The sequence below is a fragment of the Pelophylax lessonae genome, assembly GCF_965119305.1.
Source record: "Pelophylax lessonae genome assembly, chromosome: 3".
Taxonomy (NCBI): domain Eukaryota; kingdom Metazoa; phylum Chordata; class Amphibia; order Anura; family Ranidae; genus Pelophylax; species Pelophylax lessonae.
Genome location: NC_138770.1, coordinates 257,600,227 through 257,616,591, shown reverse-complemented (window position 1 = coordinate 257,616,591; position 16,365 = coordinate 257,600,227).

Below are 16,365 nucleotides of genomic sequence, written 5' to 3'. Positions count from 1 at the left end.
TATCAAATACTGAACGAGCCAGAAGAAGATCCAGAAACCTCTGCATGTACTGCGCATCCCCGGATCATTTGATAAGCGTCTGTCCCCTTGTCCGCAAAAAAGAGGGTGAGTGTTCACATGTTTTGCTAGGAGGATTAACGACTTCCTTTTCTAACCCCTATCTCTTTGTTCATTTGACATTACAGTGGGACCAGACTAGGATTACCACCAAGGCTATGATCGACACCGGATCTTGTGGAAACTATATTGATACATGTTTTGTTACCTTAAATAAAATACCTATTATTTCAAAACCTAAACCTGTTTCTGTTAGTTTCATTAACGGTATCCCACTATCTTCTGGTCCAATCACCAACCAGACACAAGCACTCCTCGTCACTACTAACGAGTCTCATATGGAGACCACCACTTTTGATATACTATCTTCACCCCATTTTTCTATTATTTTGGGACTCCCCTGGTTACACACACATCAACCAATCATAGATTGGAAAAAACTGACTTTGTCTTTCCCTTCTCACTATTGTGAGATTACGTGTAACCTCCCATCTTATGGAAAGATCCTGTCTGTGGTGTCAGATGAGATTGCACCACTATGCTATCAGGATCTGTCCGAAGTATTCCTTGAAAAAAATGCTCAAATGTTGCCTCCCCATAGGGATTATGATTGCACTATCGATCTACTCCCTAACAGCAAATTGCCTTTCGGTCATGTTTATCCTCTTTCACAGGATCAACTTTCTCATCTCAAGGAATACTTGGATGAGAATTTGACAAAAGGGTTCATTAGACCCTCTACTTCTTCCACAGCTGCAGGACTTTTTTTTGTCCGCAATAAGGATTCAAGTCTTAGGCCTATTATCGATTATAGGCAATTAAATACGATTACAATAAAGGATCGCTATCCTTTACCGCTCATCCCTGAACTCATTGAACAAGTGCGTGGGGCTACTTACTTCTCTAAATTAGACCTAAAAGGGGCATACAACCTAATCCGAATCCGTGACGGAGATGAGTGGAAAACAGCATTAAGAACCAGATACGGATTATTCGAATATCTTGTGATGCCATTCGGGTTGTGTAATGCTCCCGCAGCCTTCCAAAGGTTCATAAACGAAATCTTTAGAGACTTACTTGATGTCTGTGTTGTAGTATATCTGGACGATATACTTATCTATTCTCGATCTCTCTCTGAACATATAAAACATGTAAGACTTGTGTTATCCAGATTACTCGCACACAATCTATACGTGAAATTAAAAAAATGCCTATTTCATAAAGAAGAAATATTATTCCTAGGATACATCATATCCAAAACCGGAATTAAGATGGATATGAGCAAGATATCCTGTATTCTGGACTGGCCTATACCAACAACTCGTAAGGCATTACAGCGATTCCTCGGATTTTCAAACTTCTATAGGAAGTTCATCAAGAACTTTTCTGCCATTGTGAGACCTCTCACACAACTGACAAGTATAAAGAAACCATTCAAATGGTCAGAAGAAGCAAATCGAGCTTTCTGCTTGTTAAAATCAAGCTTTACTTCTGCTCCCATACTACGCCATCCAGACCCATCCCTCCAATATATTCTGGAGGTAGATGCGTCAAATATGGCAGTAGGAGCAGTTCTCTCCCAACGACCAACAAATACTTCACCACTCCACCCAGTTGCTTTCTTTTCAAAATCATTAAGCAGCCCAGAGGTGAATTACCCAGTGGGTGAAAAGGAGTTGCTTGCCATAAAATTGGCACTGGAGAATTGGCGACATCTACTTGAGGGTACCCGGTTACCAATACTAATATATACAGACCACAAAAACCTTCAATACCTCCAGACTAACAAAACTCTCTCCCACCGGCAGGTACGATGGTCATTATTTTTCCTAAGATTCAACTTCTTAGTGACCTACACGCCTGCAGACAAGAATAAAAAAGCGGATGCGCTATCACGATTAACCGAAGATAACTGCGCTGAAATCCCTTCTATTCCTATAATACCCTATGAACGTATTATTGGGGTTGTTCGTTCCCTGAAGGAAGAGATTTTGCACAGTATAAGATTGGATTCACCTCCACCACAACTAAGTACTGATGCAGAAGGCTTCCTCTACTACAACGACAAACTCTACATACCCCCTACTATGCGTACCAAGATCTTGGAGTTATCACATGATGTGCCCATGGCAGGACATATATTTGCTTACTAGGCAGTTTTGGTGGCCTGATATGAAGACGTCTGTACAAAAATTTGTATCTTCATGTGACATCTGTGCAAGGTCCAAAATTGACACTACAAAACCATCTGGTCTACTCTGCAGTCTACCAATACCCCAGGTTCCATGGGAAGTTGTGTCCTTAGACTTTATAGTAGAACTACCACCTTCTAAAGGATTTAATACCATTCTAGTGTCAGTGGACCACCTGACAAAGATGGCACATTTCATCGCTATCCGTAGACTACCTTCATCTAAACAAACAGCGGAATTACTGATGAAACATGTGTTCAAGTTACACGGAATTCCAAAGACTCTTTTATCCGACCGTGGTTCACAATTCATCTCCAAATTTTGGCAAGCTCTTTGTCAAATATTACGGATTGAGCGAAAGCTCACTTCTCCCTACCACCCTCAGACCAACGGACAGACTGAAAGAGTCAACCAGTGTATAGAACAATATCTGCGTTGCTACACATCATACCTACAGGATGATTGGGTGGACCTTCTCCCTCTGGCGGAATTTGCTTATAACAACGCAACCCACAGTACTACTAAGCAAAGTCCATTCTACTTGAACTATGGGTTTCATCCCACACTTCTTCCACCACGCATCCTACCATCAAGTAACCCAGTAGCCTCAGACTATCTTACCCAAATAAAGGACTCTCTGGGTTTACTTAATACCACTATCTCACACGCCCACAGCCAACAAAAAAGGTACTACGACCTACGTAGAAGACCTTCTCCTCAGTATGCTATTGGGGACCTCGTTTGGCTATCGACAAGAAATTTAAGATTAAAGATCCCTAGCAAAAAGCTTGGACCTTTATTTCTGGGACCCTTCCCAATTAAAAAACTTATTGGAAAAGCTGCAGTACAGCTCACCTTACCAGCAGATCTCAAGATCCATCCCATCTTCCATGTGTCGCTACTGAAACCCCATGTTCCTAATCAAGGAATAAGGCCTACCATCTTGCCTCCACCTCCAGTACAAGTTGAAGGCGGAGAAGAACATGAGATTAAGGAGATTTTGGATTCTCGTATCCACAGAGAAAGACTCCAGTATCTCATAAGATGGAAGAACTATGGACCCCAAGACGACACCTGGTTGGATACCATTGATGTTCACGCACCTAGGCTTATATGAAGATTTCACTCGAAATACCCAGAGAAACCAGTACCATAGGCCTTCCGGAGCCGGCCTTAAGGGGGGGGGGTACTGTAAGATTCTGGTACCTCTGGTACCCTTATTTTCCACTTTTCTTTCAAATATGCGTCCCACCTTTCTAATTAGGTGGTACGCATACACCTTTAAGACGGATGACGTCATCGCCGAGCGCCGCAGAGCGGCTATTTCAACCGCCGGCGTTCTCTCTCACATCGTTCGTTCAACCTGCCTGTGTGTCCACATGCTTACAAGCTTGTCTTGCTACCGGAACCTCCAGCTATTCCCTCTTACTTGGAAACAGACCTGAACCTCGCTACTGATCCCTGTATCTCGCTACTGGATCACTCCTACATTACTGGACCCTTCTACTACTAACCTTACTAGTGATAAGTACCCCACAGGGGAATCCTCCATAACCTTACTTACACTATCTACCTCTGCACATTAAGGACTGTTACTATCTATGCATACTAAATCTATCATCTGCACTGTTACATAGATTGCTAGCTCTTGAGCCTACTACCATCTATCCTTGCACTGGGTTAGTCTATCCTGTATTTGTCATCTGCTGTCCTTACCACCTGTTACCATACTCGATTACTAACCTATCTGCATTCTACCTAATACCATCTAATACTCTCCTGAACATTTCTATCAAGTGCTTACCATCTCTGTCACTGTTCACACCTGTCCCTTCAGCACATCATCTTCATACTAACATATACATCCTATCACTCCAGGAACATCTTATTGAGTGTGTATATCTGTATGCTGAAGCTGACAGGCCCACAGTGATGAGTCTGGAGAGTTGGATCTGGTTATTCAACACATCTCTACATGACTACTGAGTGGAGATTCTGCAGCTGCAAATCCAGCCTACTACAAAAAACGCAGGAGCGTTACAGGTAGCCGCAACAAGAATTAAACCTCCTGTGGTGTTCAGCAGACCACCAAATGATATCTGGCAACACAGGTTTCTCTGAAAGCATTGTGTATAACTATTCACTAAATCATCAATGATTTACATCTCAGGTAATATAAATGTTTCTTCGTTTTTTAGTTTATTTAAACCACTTTTCCAATATGCAAACGCTATCTTTTTTTAGACCTTTTTTATAGCACTTATTTCACCAGGCCTTTTGATCAACTTTATGGACTCCAACCACCCACAATGCACCCTTGGCTCATCCTATATTAGCTATATGACATTTTTTATTATTTTTTTTCTTGATTACAAAATTAATTTTCTTCACAAGTTAGTAGTGTGGGGAATGCGTGTTTGTGGGTGTACTCCTTGCTACTCCCTAGTTGCCCCAAATGTGATCCCTCATGAGCCACTATTTGCTTATAGGAGCCCTAGGAATTCCAGGGACCTTCCAGGGAATACTTTTGACCGACACCTCTGGCTGCTTTTTCATCCATCATCGATAAATATACTTACCTTGTTTGAATGAACTAATAAAAACTATATATTGTATCACTAATTACACACATGTATCTTATAGATGCAATAAATAATCCCTGGGAATTATCACGACTTTATTAGGTTGAAACGCATCAGAGCACATTATTTCTTGGTAGTGAAATGTAGCCATGTACATACTGTTTTTCTTCTCTGTTGGATGTTATCCTTTTATTGTAACCAGAGCTCACATTTTTTTCCCATGTGGAACAAGTTTTTAATGAATTGATTCATAAAAACGTTATACTTTTACAAGCACATGTCTGAATAATGAACTGCTACCAAAAAAACCCTGGGGGAATCTCTTCCTGATTTTTCTCAGTAGAATTTGGGGCGTGCAGCCTCCTTAGCTCCTAGTGCTTTGTTTTGCATCTGCCAAATGGGACCCCCCAGGAAGACGTCATCTATGACGAAACACGTCGGGAAGGCGTGCTGACGTCCCCACGTGATACCTGGAAGTCGGGCGGCTGTGTCCTGTGGATTTTGCCAATTACAATCGCTGTTTGTTCATACACATGTGAGTTTTTTACCTTATTTAATAAACGCTATTGCTACATACTTCACTACCTTATCTTTTTATGGTAATTGCGGGAGATGTGAGTGCCCGGGTTGTTCCCATACATCGTGATATATATCATCAGGTTAAACCAGCAGCTCAAAAGGGATCTATTGGAGCTGATTGGATTCTCAACCCCCATGGTTTATTGCCAGCGCCTGAATACAGATTCCATCTGATAAGCGCATTAGCGTGATCTTGGCACTTTGACACGTTGGAGGAAGATTCTCATAATTGTGGTGGAGGATTTCTGTTTCCTTGCACATTAACACACACCAGCCTAGACTCTTTATTTCTTTATTTGGATTTATGTCATTTGTTTACCGCTGCTAGGCGGTGATTTTCTAGTGTTGGATTGCACATTTTCTATATAGACAATTTACATTATATATATTCACTGCCAATTTATATGATTGTTCACTGTTACTTTTTATGTTATAATTGTTGCAATAACATGCATCACTTTTAGCGCAGCTTTATTTTTATTATTGTTATTTGGTGTTTCCCACTGTAGCTGCAGCTCTATTTATTCTGTGTTAAGCGTGGTTATTTTGGTATTAATTTTTACAAACACATGTCTGAATAATGAACTGTTGCCAAAAAAACCCCTGTGGGAATCTATTCCTGCTTTTTCTCAGTAGAATTTGGGGCGTGCAGCCTCCTTAGCTCCTAGTGCTTTGTTTTGCATCTGCTAAATGGGACCCACTCAAAAGAATAGAGCTGCAACATAGCTGCCCTGCAATGGTGTAGAATGCTTGTGGTTGCAGTGCCATGGTGTGGCCTTCATGTGGTTAAAATAGGCGGTGAATAGGCAACAAATTGTCTCCTAACTCCTCTAAAAAGCAATGCAATCACAGACGGCTTTTCAGAGGTGTGGCAGTGACAGCCGCTAGTGTAAACATAGCCTAATATTGCCTAAACAACTGTTTTGGATAGTCTACTATTATTTTCTATTTAAGAATAAACCTAATGTGTGTGGCTTTATTTTAACAGAGACACATACTTTAACTGAAGTCTTGTTCAAACTATATGGCACAAACTATGTTTTAATTTACTTTGTTTTAGAATAGTGCTGTTTGGCAGAGCTCAACTATACCATGTCCAAGTCAATAAGAATTTTTGGCAGAAAACAACCTATAGAGAATATTGAATCATCCCCAGCACTCAGCTAACAAAATGAACAGTATGGTCGGCAGTCTAGACTGGTACAAAAGTTAAATCACAAACTCTATTTCATAAATTCACAGTGTGTCCTAAACACTTCATCAGATTAATACACTTTTTTTTTTTCTATCGATAACAAAGAAATGTGCAGTGGCGGCAGTTTTTGTGGCATGCACTGCTGCTTTGTTATAACATTGTATTTGTTTTGATTCCAACTTCATGAGGACTCCCTCAATAGTTATTTACTCTTCCTTATATTGTACAACATGTTCAGCTGGAGAGACGGTTTCATTTTTAAGGAAACAGCTTTATTAAAATAATAAAGAAATGTGCTGAAATATTAAACAGCTAACAAACACTCAGCAACCAATTTATATGCCTGGAATACTCGGCAAAGGGAAATATTATCACTAGAATATCATTAAGCAGGAGGGGTATTTAAAATGTTTTAGTAAGCAGCTTTCCTATGTAAATTAGTATGGTTATGAAGTGTATTAACCTAGGCAGACACTGTATGAGTTTGATCTATCAGTTAAACCAAATTAACTATGTAGCATGTGAGTCCATCTAAAAAAAAAAAATCCATTTATATTATTTCTAGTTGGGTAGACTTTTATACTGCACAGCTGTTGATGCATTTCATTGATATGACAGATTAAAATCTGAATGTGTGAGACAAGTTTTAGTGTGGCTATGTTATTAGCCAGCGATACAGGTTTCTCCTGTGTACATGTCTGCTGGTGAATCTTGCTGTCTAGCAGCTAAACTGGCTAAATGTGCCACTCATGTAACCACTTAAAGGAGAAGTATGGCCAAAGCTCTTTTATCTATCAGTCCGTCCCCATATGCCAGGGTGCTAGGGATAACCCTGGACTCTGAACTGTCCAAATCACGCCGCCTCAACCTCCTCAACATTTCCAGAATACACCCTTTTTAACCAATGACACCAAAAAGCTTCATATTCACTCCCTAGTCATCTCTTGCCTCGACTACTGCAACTCCCTTCTCATTGAATTACCTTTACATAGACTATCCCTACTTTAGCCCATCATAAATGTTGCTGCCAGACTCATCCACTGTACCAACTACTCAGTATCTGCCACCCCCTTCTGCCAATCCCTCCACTGGCTTACGCTCACCCAACAAATACAATTTAAAATACTAACAGCAATTTACAAAGACATCCACAACTCTGCCCCCATCTACATCACTAACCTGGTCTCAAAATATGAACCAAACCACTCTCTTTGGTCCTCCCAAGATCTCCTGCTCTCTAGCTCCCTTGTCACCTCCTACTATGCTCACTTCCAGGACTTCTCCCGAGCTTCTCCCATCCTTTGGAACTTTCTACCCCAATCTGTCCGACTATCTCCTAATCTATCCATCTTTAGGCGATTCCTAAAAACCCTTCTCTTTAACCACGTAAGCCCCGGAGGATTTGGCTGCTCAAAGACCAGGGCCTATTTTGCAATTCGGCACTGCGTGATTAAACGGACAATTGCGCGGTCATGCGATGCTGTACCCATATGAAATCAAAGTCCTTTTTTTCCCACAAACAGAGATTTCTTTTGGTGTTATTTGATCACCGGTGCGATTTTTACTTTTTGCGCTATAAACAAAAAAAGAATGACAATTTTGAAAAAATAACAACATTTTTCAAATTTTTTATATGTAATTCCCCCCTCAAAAAAATGTAAAAAATTTAAATTTTTTAACATTTTAGGCCAATTTGTTTTCTGCTACATATACCAGTGACATTACTACAGTAATCAGTGCTATAAATATGCACTGTTACTGTAAAAATTACACTGTCAGGGAAGGGGTTAACTTTATTGGTGATCAGTGTGTTAAATGTATCCCTAGGGGCGTGATTCTAACTGTGGGGGGCGTGGCTTGTGATGTCACCACAGAGACATACAATCCTACATAACAGGATCGTGTAGTCTCTGAAGTTACATCAGGGAGAATGACAGGCGGCTTTGTTTACATTAGCCGCCTGCCTTTCTCCCTCTCCAGCGGGAGATCGCGAGTGACCGGCGGACATCGGAGCCACTGGTCACTCGCGCGGGGATGTCAGGGAACGAGCAGGGGTGGGAGCGCGCCTCCGGCGGTGCGCGCTCACCCCCTAGAGGCTCCCGGGTGAGCGACGTTGCCCTACGTTGGTTTGCCCCGGAGAGCCAGACTGCCTGGTTAAAGAAACCTATCTTGCTTCTAGCTAAAACTCTATGTTTTTATTTTATTCATCAGCTTTTTGCCCACAGTTATTACCTTTTGTGTCCCTTGATCCTCCCTCTTAGATTGTAAGCTCTAACAAGCAGTGCCCTCATGATTCCTCTTGTACCAGATTGTATTGTAACTGTAATGTCTGCCTTCATTTTGTAAAGCACTGTGCAAACTGTTGGCCTTATGTAAATCCTATATAATAATAATACTTCTCCTATGGATCACAGGAGTACACTGTTCTGAACTCCTGTGAGCCATATTCAGCCAACAGCAGACTAAAGCCTACTGTTGGCTGACATTAAAGAGCCTGTCTAGGCTCTCCAGGAATCCCAGCAATAATTTTGGGATCCACTCAGTTGTCTGGCCAACAATTGGCTCAGCCTCTCAGCATGCCAATGGGAGCCTGAGCCAGCCGCTCTTGCCCCCTCCACTGCCCAGTGCTCCAGTGAGCACTGGAGGGACAGAGCAGACAGTCACAAGCTCTCTGCTCACTAAAGATTGAGAACCGAGCGATCAGTCATCTTCTCAGTGTAGAGCTGGCAGTTGCTGAAGCTTTTTAGGTGAATATTATTATTTTTTTATTCCTAGACTTCTCTTTTAAGGGGGTCTATTATTAAAAAAATATTTTTTTTTTTTCAAATGCCTGACCATTTACACAGCCATCGCAAGTAATCCACATGATGTGTCTAATACGTGTATTTCCTGTTATCATTAGCACTATCTACCATAATGCTGCACGGTGCCATTGGCTCGCGCTGCTGTCAATAAAAGGCAGTCAACCAATGTGGAGAGAAAGGGGCGGGGCAGAGTTGGACACAGGGAGCTGTGGCTCAGCTCAGATGCCCCCAAGCTGCTTGCTGTGGGGGCACTCAACAGGAGGGAGGGGCCTAAGAATAGGAGGATTTGGGCTGCTCTGTGAAAAAAAAAACTTCACAGAGATGGTAGGTATAACATGTTTGTTATTTTTAACAAAAAAAAAACGACTTTAGCATTACTTTATATCAATTTGCAAGTTTTATTGAATACCCCTGTTAGGGCCAGTTCCCACCGGGAATTGCAAAGGAATGCGCTGTGCGTTTCTGTGTGATTCACATGCAGTTTTGAATACTGAAATTGCCACACTAAAAGCAGTGCATGCATTACTTTTGGAAACTCACTGCACCATGCATTCTGGAGAGGGCAAACACACTGTGTTTGCGACCTGCAATTGGGGTGTCATTAAGGCGGTGTAGCTTACAATTAAAATAGTAGTTACTATACAATGGCTGTAACAGTAAAAAGCATATGGAACACTACTACTTAACAAAGAAAGAAAAGCTTTGAGAGGAACAAAATGTCTGAAACTGTGTTGCCAAACATGTAATTCATTTGTTTAACGTGCATATGCAGGTACCTTTAGAAACAATTGCTTTCTTCGGCATTAAACATGCCCATTTGATTGCAAACAAAAACAGTATGCTGCTTAGTTGATTAGCCTTGTAAAAGTATTCTGTAACTTCACACTGCTAAGATAGCCAATATGTTGGCAGAAAGAATATGCACATGGTTACAGCCAGTCAATTCCCCCAAATTACTATGGCACTTACACGTCATGTTATGCGCTATGCATCTCATGTATTGGTGTGGTTATTACATTCGAGTGAATTAATACACAATTGGATACATCTAAATGTATCTGCCTTCTCTTTGTAAAAGCTATGGATACACCTAAAGCGAACAAACATCAATTTAACAGCTTAAAAAAACAGTTACATTTCTGGCACGTGCCGGAATCTAACTGTCACACTGGATGTGCTCTCACCCAAACTGTCAAACCATCCAATGGCTGGTGTCATAACTGATCACATGTGAAACATCATGGCAGTCAAAGATTAAACAGAGGCCAATATGGCAGTTTCCTTGGCTGAAAATGATAGGAGGGTTTACTTCCACTTTAAAAGAGTAAGGTGATACTCAAAGAGTTTTTCTTTCTCAGTATAATCCCTCTTATTCTATATTGAGGATTCCTCTATGAACCCTTAAGAACTAGAGATGAGTTAATGTGTCTGAAAGACTGAAAATTGTAAACTAACCCAACTGAAGTCTTTGGGGGGAAGTTAGAAACATAGAAACATAGAATGTGTCGGCAGATAAGAACCATTTGGCCCATCTAGTCTGCCCAATATATCTGAATCTGAATCCTATGAATAGTCCCTGGCCCTATCTTATATGAAGGATAGCCTTGTGCCTATCCCATGCATGCTTAAACTCCTTCACTGTATTTGCAGCTACCACTTCTGCAGGAAGGTTATTCCATGCATCCACTACTCTCTCAGTAAAGTAATACTTCCTCATATTACTTTTAAACCTTTGCCCCTCTAATTTAAAACTGTGTCCTCTTGTGGTAGTTTTTCTTCTTTTAAATATGCTCTCCTCCTTTACCGAGTTGATTCCCTTTATGTATTTAAAAGTTTCTATCATATCCCCTCTGTCTCTTCTTTCTTCCAAGCTATACATGTTAAGGTCCTTTAACCTTTCCTGGTAAGTTTTTTCCTGCAATCCATGTACTAGTTTAGTAGCTCTTCTCTGAACTCTCTCTAGAGTATCTATATCCTTCTGGAGATATGGCCTCCAGTACTGCGCACAATACTCCAAGTGAGGTCTCACCAGTGTTCTGTACAGCGGCATAAGCACTTCTCTCTTTCTACTGCTTATACCTCTCCCTATACATCCAAGCATTCTGCTGGCATTTCGTGCTGCTCTATTACATTGTCTTCCCACCTTTAAGTCTTCTGAAATAATTACTCCTAAATCCCTTTCCTCAGATACTGAGGTCAGGACTGTGTCAAATATTCTATATTCTGCCCTTGGGTTTTTACGTCCCAGGTGCATTATCTTGCACTTATCCACATTAAATTTCAGTTGCCAGAGTTCTGACCATTCTTCTAGTTTTCCTAAATCCTTTTCCATTTGGCGTTTCCCTCCAGGAACATCAACCCTGTTACATATCTTTGTGTCATCAGCAAAAAGACAAACCTTACCATCGAGGCCTTTTGCAATATCACTTATGAAGATATTAAACAAAATTGGTCCCAGTACAGATCCCTGAGGTACCCCACTGGTAACATGACCTTGTTCTGAATGTTCTCCATTGACTACAACCCTCTGTTGTCTGTCACTCAGCCACTGCCTAATCCACTCAACAATATGGGAGTCCATGCTCAATGACTGCAGTTTATTGATAAGTCTTCTATGTGGGACAGTGTCAAAAGCCTTACTAAAATCTAGATATGCAATGTCTACTGCACCTCCACCGTCTATTATTTTAGTCACCCAGTCAAAAAAATCTATAAGATTTGTTTGACATGATCTCCCTGAAGTAAACCCATGTTGTTTTTCATCTTGCAATCCATGGGATTTAAGGTGTTCCACAATCCTATCCTTTAATAGGGTTTCCATTAATTTGCCTACTATTGATGTCAGACTCACAGGTCTATAGTTGCTCGATTCCTCCCTACTACCTTTCTTGTGAATGGGCACGACATTTGCCAATTTCCAATCTTCCGGGACGACTCCTGTTACTAATGATTGGTTAAATAAATCTGTTAATGGTTTTGCCAGCTCACCACTAAGCTCTTTTAATAATTTTGGGTGTATCTCATCAGGACCCTGTGACTTATTTGTCTTCACTTTAGACAGCAATCTTAGAACGTCTTCCTCTGTAAAGACACATGCATCAAATGATTCATTAGTCATCCTTTGAAGTGGAGGTCCTTCTCCTTTTTCTTCTGTAAAAACTGAACAGAAGTATTCATTAAGGCAGTCGGCTAGCCCTTTATTCTCTTCTACATACCTTCCGTCCTTTGTTTTTAATTTAGTTATTCCTTGTTTTAATTTCCTTTTTTCATTTATATATCTGAAGAATGTCTTATCCCCCTTTTTCATAGACTGAGCTAGTTTTTCTTCTGCCTGCGCTTTAGAAGTTCTTATAACTTGCTTGGCCTCTTTCTGCCTAATCTTGTAGATTTCCTTATCTTCATTGCTCTGGGTTTTTTTATAATTACAAAATGCTAGCTTTTTATTTTTAATGATTTGGGCCACTTCTGCTGAGTACCACAGTGGTCTCTTCCTTTTTTTGCTTTTACTGACAAGTCTAATGCAATTTTCTGTTGCCTTCAATAATGCACCTTTTAAGTAGTCCTATTTCTCCTGGACTCCATGTAATCCGTTCCAGTTGGATCTTGATGATATATTCTGGCCATTTTCAAGGCTTATAAGCAAGGGGTTGTCAAAAAAGGCCAAGGGGACCTGGGCACTACCATGGGGAACATGTGTAGTGCTAATGTAACAGAAATGTTTATATTCGAAACCCAATCTAGTGATGGAAAAATGATAAGAGCAGCGATAATTTTAAAAGTGAAACCATAGAAGAATTGGAGTAAATATCCACGAAAACTCAAAGACTAATGCAATCAATAAAGTGTCTGTGCATAAATAGATTCATCAACAAATGTACATGAATAAATAAACTAAATTAAATAAGATAAATTAATCAAAATGATTAGATGGCAGTGATAACCAAAAAAGTGCTAGTGCATAAAAAAATGAAACCTTAAAGATAAATAGGATAATGTATAGAGTATAAGTCCCATATGCAACAATATTACAAAAAGTTCCCAATGTAGAAAAAGTTCATAGAATAAGTGTAGATGTGTCTCCAAAGGATAAGATGGAAGATATCCAAATGCCAAGAAGGAAAAACAGGGACACGTCATCCTAGTGAAACAAAGGGAGGCTTACCGGAAGTTTTTGACCCTGGTCAGGTGTTTAAAATGAGCCCTAATAAATGTAATCCTCTGTTAGGCAGCTCATATCATGATCTCTCGTCACACAGAGGGAGTCTCTCAATATTAAAGCCAGCCAAATGTACACAGCATCCTGATCAGACTGTCACACTTCCCCGCCATAAGCATGGAAATGGGATAAAAGAGACAAAAATAGTTAAGTCCCGCTTATAGTTTAAAATGATTATAAAGTTTCATTGTTTTTTAATAAAAAACATGTCATACCTACCTCCCCTGTACAGTTGGTTTTGCACAGAGCAGCCTGGATCCTCCTCTTCTCGGGTTCCTCATTGCTGCTCCCGGCCCCTCCCTCCTGTCAAGTGCCCCCACAGCAAGCAGCTTGCTATGGGGGGTACCCAAGCAGAGCTGCAGCTTTGTGTATTCATTCAGATACATAGCTTCCGTTTGGTCCCACCCCCTCTCTCGCCTGATTGGCTAACTGACTTTGATTAACAGCCGCAGTAACCAATGGCATCCCAGCCAATCAGGAAGGGAGAGTACCCAAAAGCCGAGGAACTCGTGGACCTCACTGGATAGAGAAGGACCTCAGGTAAGTATTAGGGGGGCTGCTACACCCAGAGGGTTTTTTGATCTTAATGCAAAGAATGCATTAAGATAAAAAAACTTTCTGACTTTACAGCTCCTTTAAATTATTTATTGAGGTACAAATTTAACTTAAAAGCATTAACTTGGAAACAGCATATTGTAGCTCCACAAACACGTACGTCCTAGCCCGTAAATGTCATACGTCCTAGCGCCTGAGTATTGTGCTAGCAGCTTTGTTCTTTTCACTGCACATAGTGACTTTTAGCGTGAAAGTTTTCTCTTTCTTTCTATGGGGAATATGTATCAATGCAAAAATGATTTAAAAGTACTGTGCAGAGGGTGATATTTAAGGTTTTTTTTTTTTTAAATAACAAACATGTCATGCTTACCTGCTCTGTGCAGTGGTTTTTCACAGAGCAGCCCTGATCCTCTTCTTCTCGGGTCCCTTGGTGGTGCTCCTGGCTCCTCCCACTTGACCACTGCCCCAAAGCAGGTGGCTTGCTCACCCACACCTACTGCTGCATGCTCACTCCCAAGCCTGGCTCCATTAGACACAGAGCGGTGGCTCAATCCCACCCCCGCAAATGGCTCCCACTGCTGTGTCTCAGCCAATGAGGAGAGAGAGACCTCGGACAGCCAAAGCTCCCATGCACATCGCTTGATCGAGAGGGGGCTCAGGTGAATATTAGGTGGGGCTATGGGTGTAGCAGCACACCAAAGGTTTTTTACTTTCATGCATAGAATGCATTCAGGAAAAAAAAAACTTTTAGCCTTTACAACCACTTTAAATACAGCAGCAGCACCCCAGTCTGATTCAAGACAACTTGGGAACTAAGGAAAGTTTACTCAAAAAAAAAAAAAAAAAATAAAGCTATTAACTTTGTACAAATTGACCAGTGACACAGTTGTTTAATATTATAGTTTGTGACTTTTATTTATTTATTTATTTATTTTTTTGCAGCACCACATTGTAATATTTAATAAAATTTGAAAACAGAGTACACAATAACACTTCAAATAAAACCATAACCCCACATTTCCTAAACCCCCCCATCTCTGTATGCCCAATCATTCCCTCAATATAGACATATAAGTGTTTGGTGCAAGCACTTGAATAGGCAGAGGGTAGAAAGAGCTCTTAAAGCGGAGTTCCACCCAGTGCACATTTTTTTAAAAAAAATACCCCCGGGACAGTCAGGGCTAGTACATTCCACAATGGCTAGCCTCTGATCTGTCCCGGGTTGCACTTACCTTTTAGGAGAAATACTTACCTTGAAAAAGTATTCTCCAGCGCTGCCATCTCAGGTGTGGGCAGCTTGAAGCCAGCGCGATCCTCTTCGGCATCCTCTTCCTTCTTCTTCGGTCCCACGATGCACTGCACCGGCCCGACATCACTTCCGGTGCACGCGCGTCATCCCTCCACAGCTTCTGGGCATGCCCAGAAGCTGTTTAGAAGGGAATGACGCGCGCGCGCCGGAACTGACGTCTGGGCCGGTGCAGGCGCAATGATTCCTGGGAGCGATGACGTTCAGCTCCCAGGAATCACTGCAAAAGCCAGGAAGTGACGACGGGCCGCGGCCGCCGAGGGGAGGATGAAGGAAGTAAGGTAAGTATATTTTCTCTACAAGGTAAGTAAAAAAAAAAAATTGCGATTATCCATTTGTTTTTCAGGTGACCCGGAGTGAGAAGATGGAGGTAAGTATAAAATTAGGGTGGAACTCCACTTTAAGTTTTGGCTTTTTTTAATGTATCTAATGTCAACAGTGCCATTGTGGTCTGCAGCCTTTTACTTCAGTGCATCAGCCTGGGTAAAAGTACATGAAGTCGAGGACCACCTGCATGGGGAAACACATAAATATACACCACAGAGCTTGGTGGGATCAATCGGATGGCAGCAAAAGACATGCATTGCCCCAAATGAAGGGTGCATAGCAAACATTTTAGGAGCACTGCAATTATACCATTTTCATCCTGCTCTTCTTCTACTAATCCTGGCATAGAAGGAAATTTAAAGTTATTATTATCAAACGTCATAATGTTTTATTTTTTTTTTATTTTTTCTTTCAGGTGCCAATGAAATCTGTGTATTACCCTAACAAAACAGGAAATCCTAGACTTAAACACCACCTTGTCCTTATACAAAACAGTACAGAGGAAAGGGCAGGCAGCATTAAAGAGTTCGAGGAAAATATATAGGCCATAGC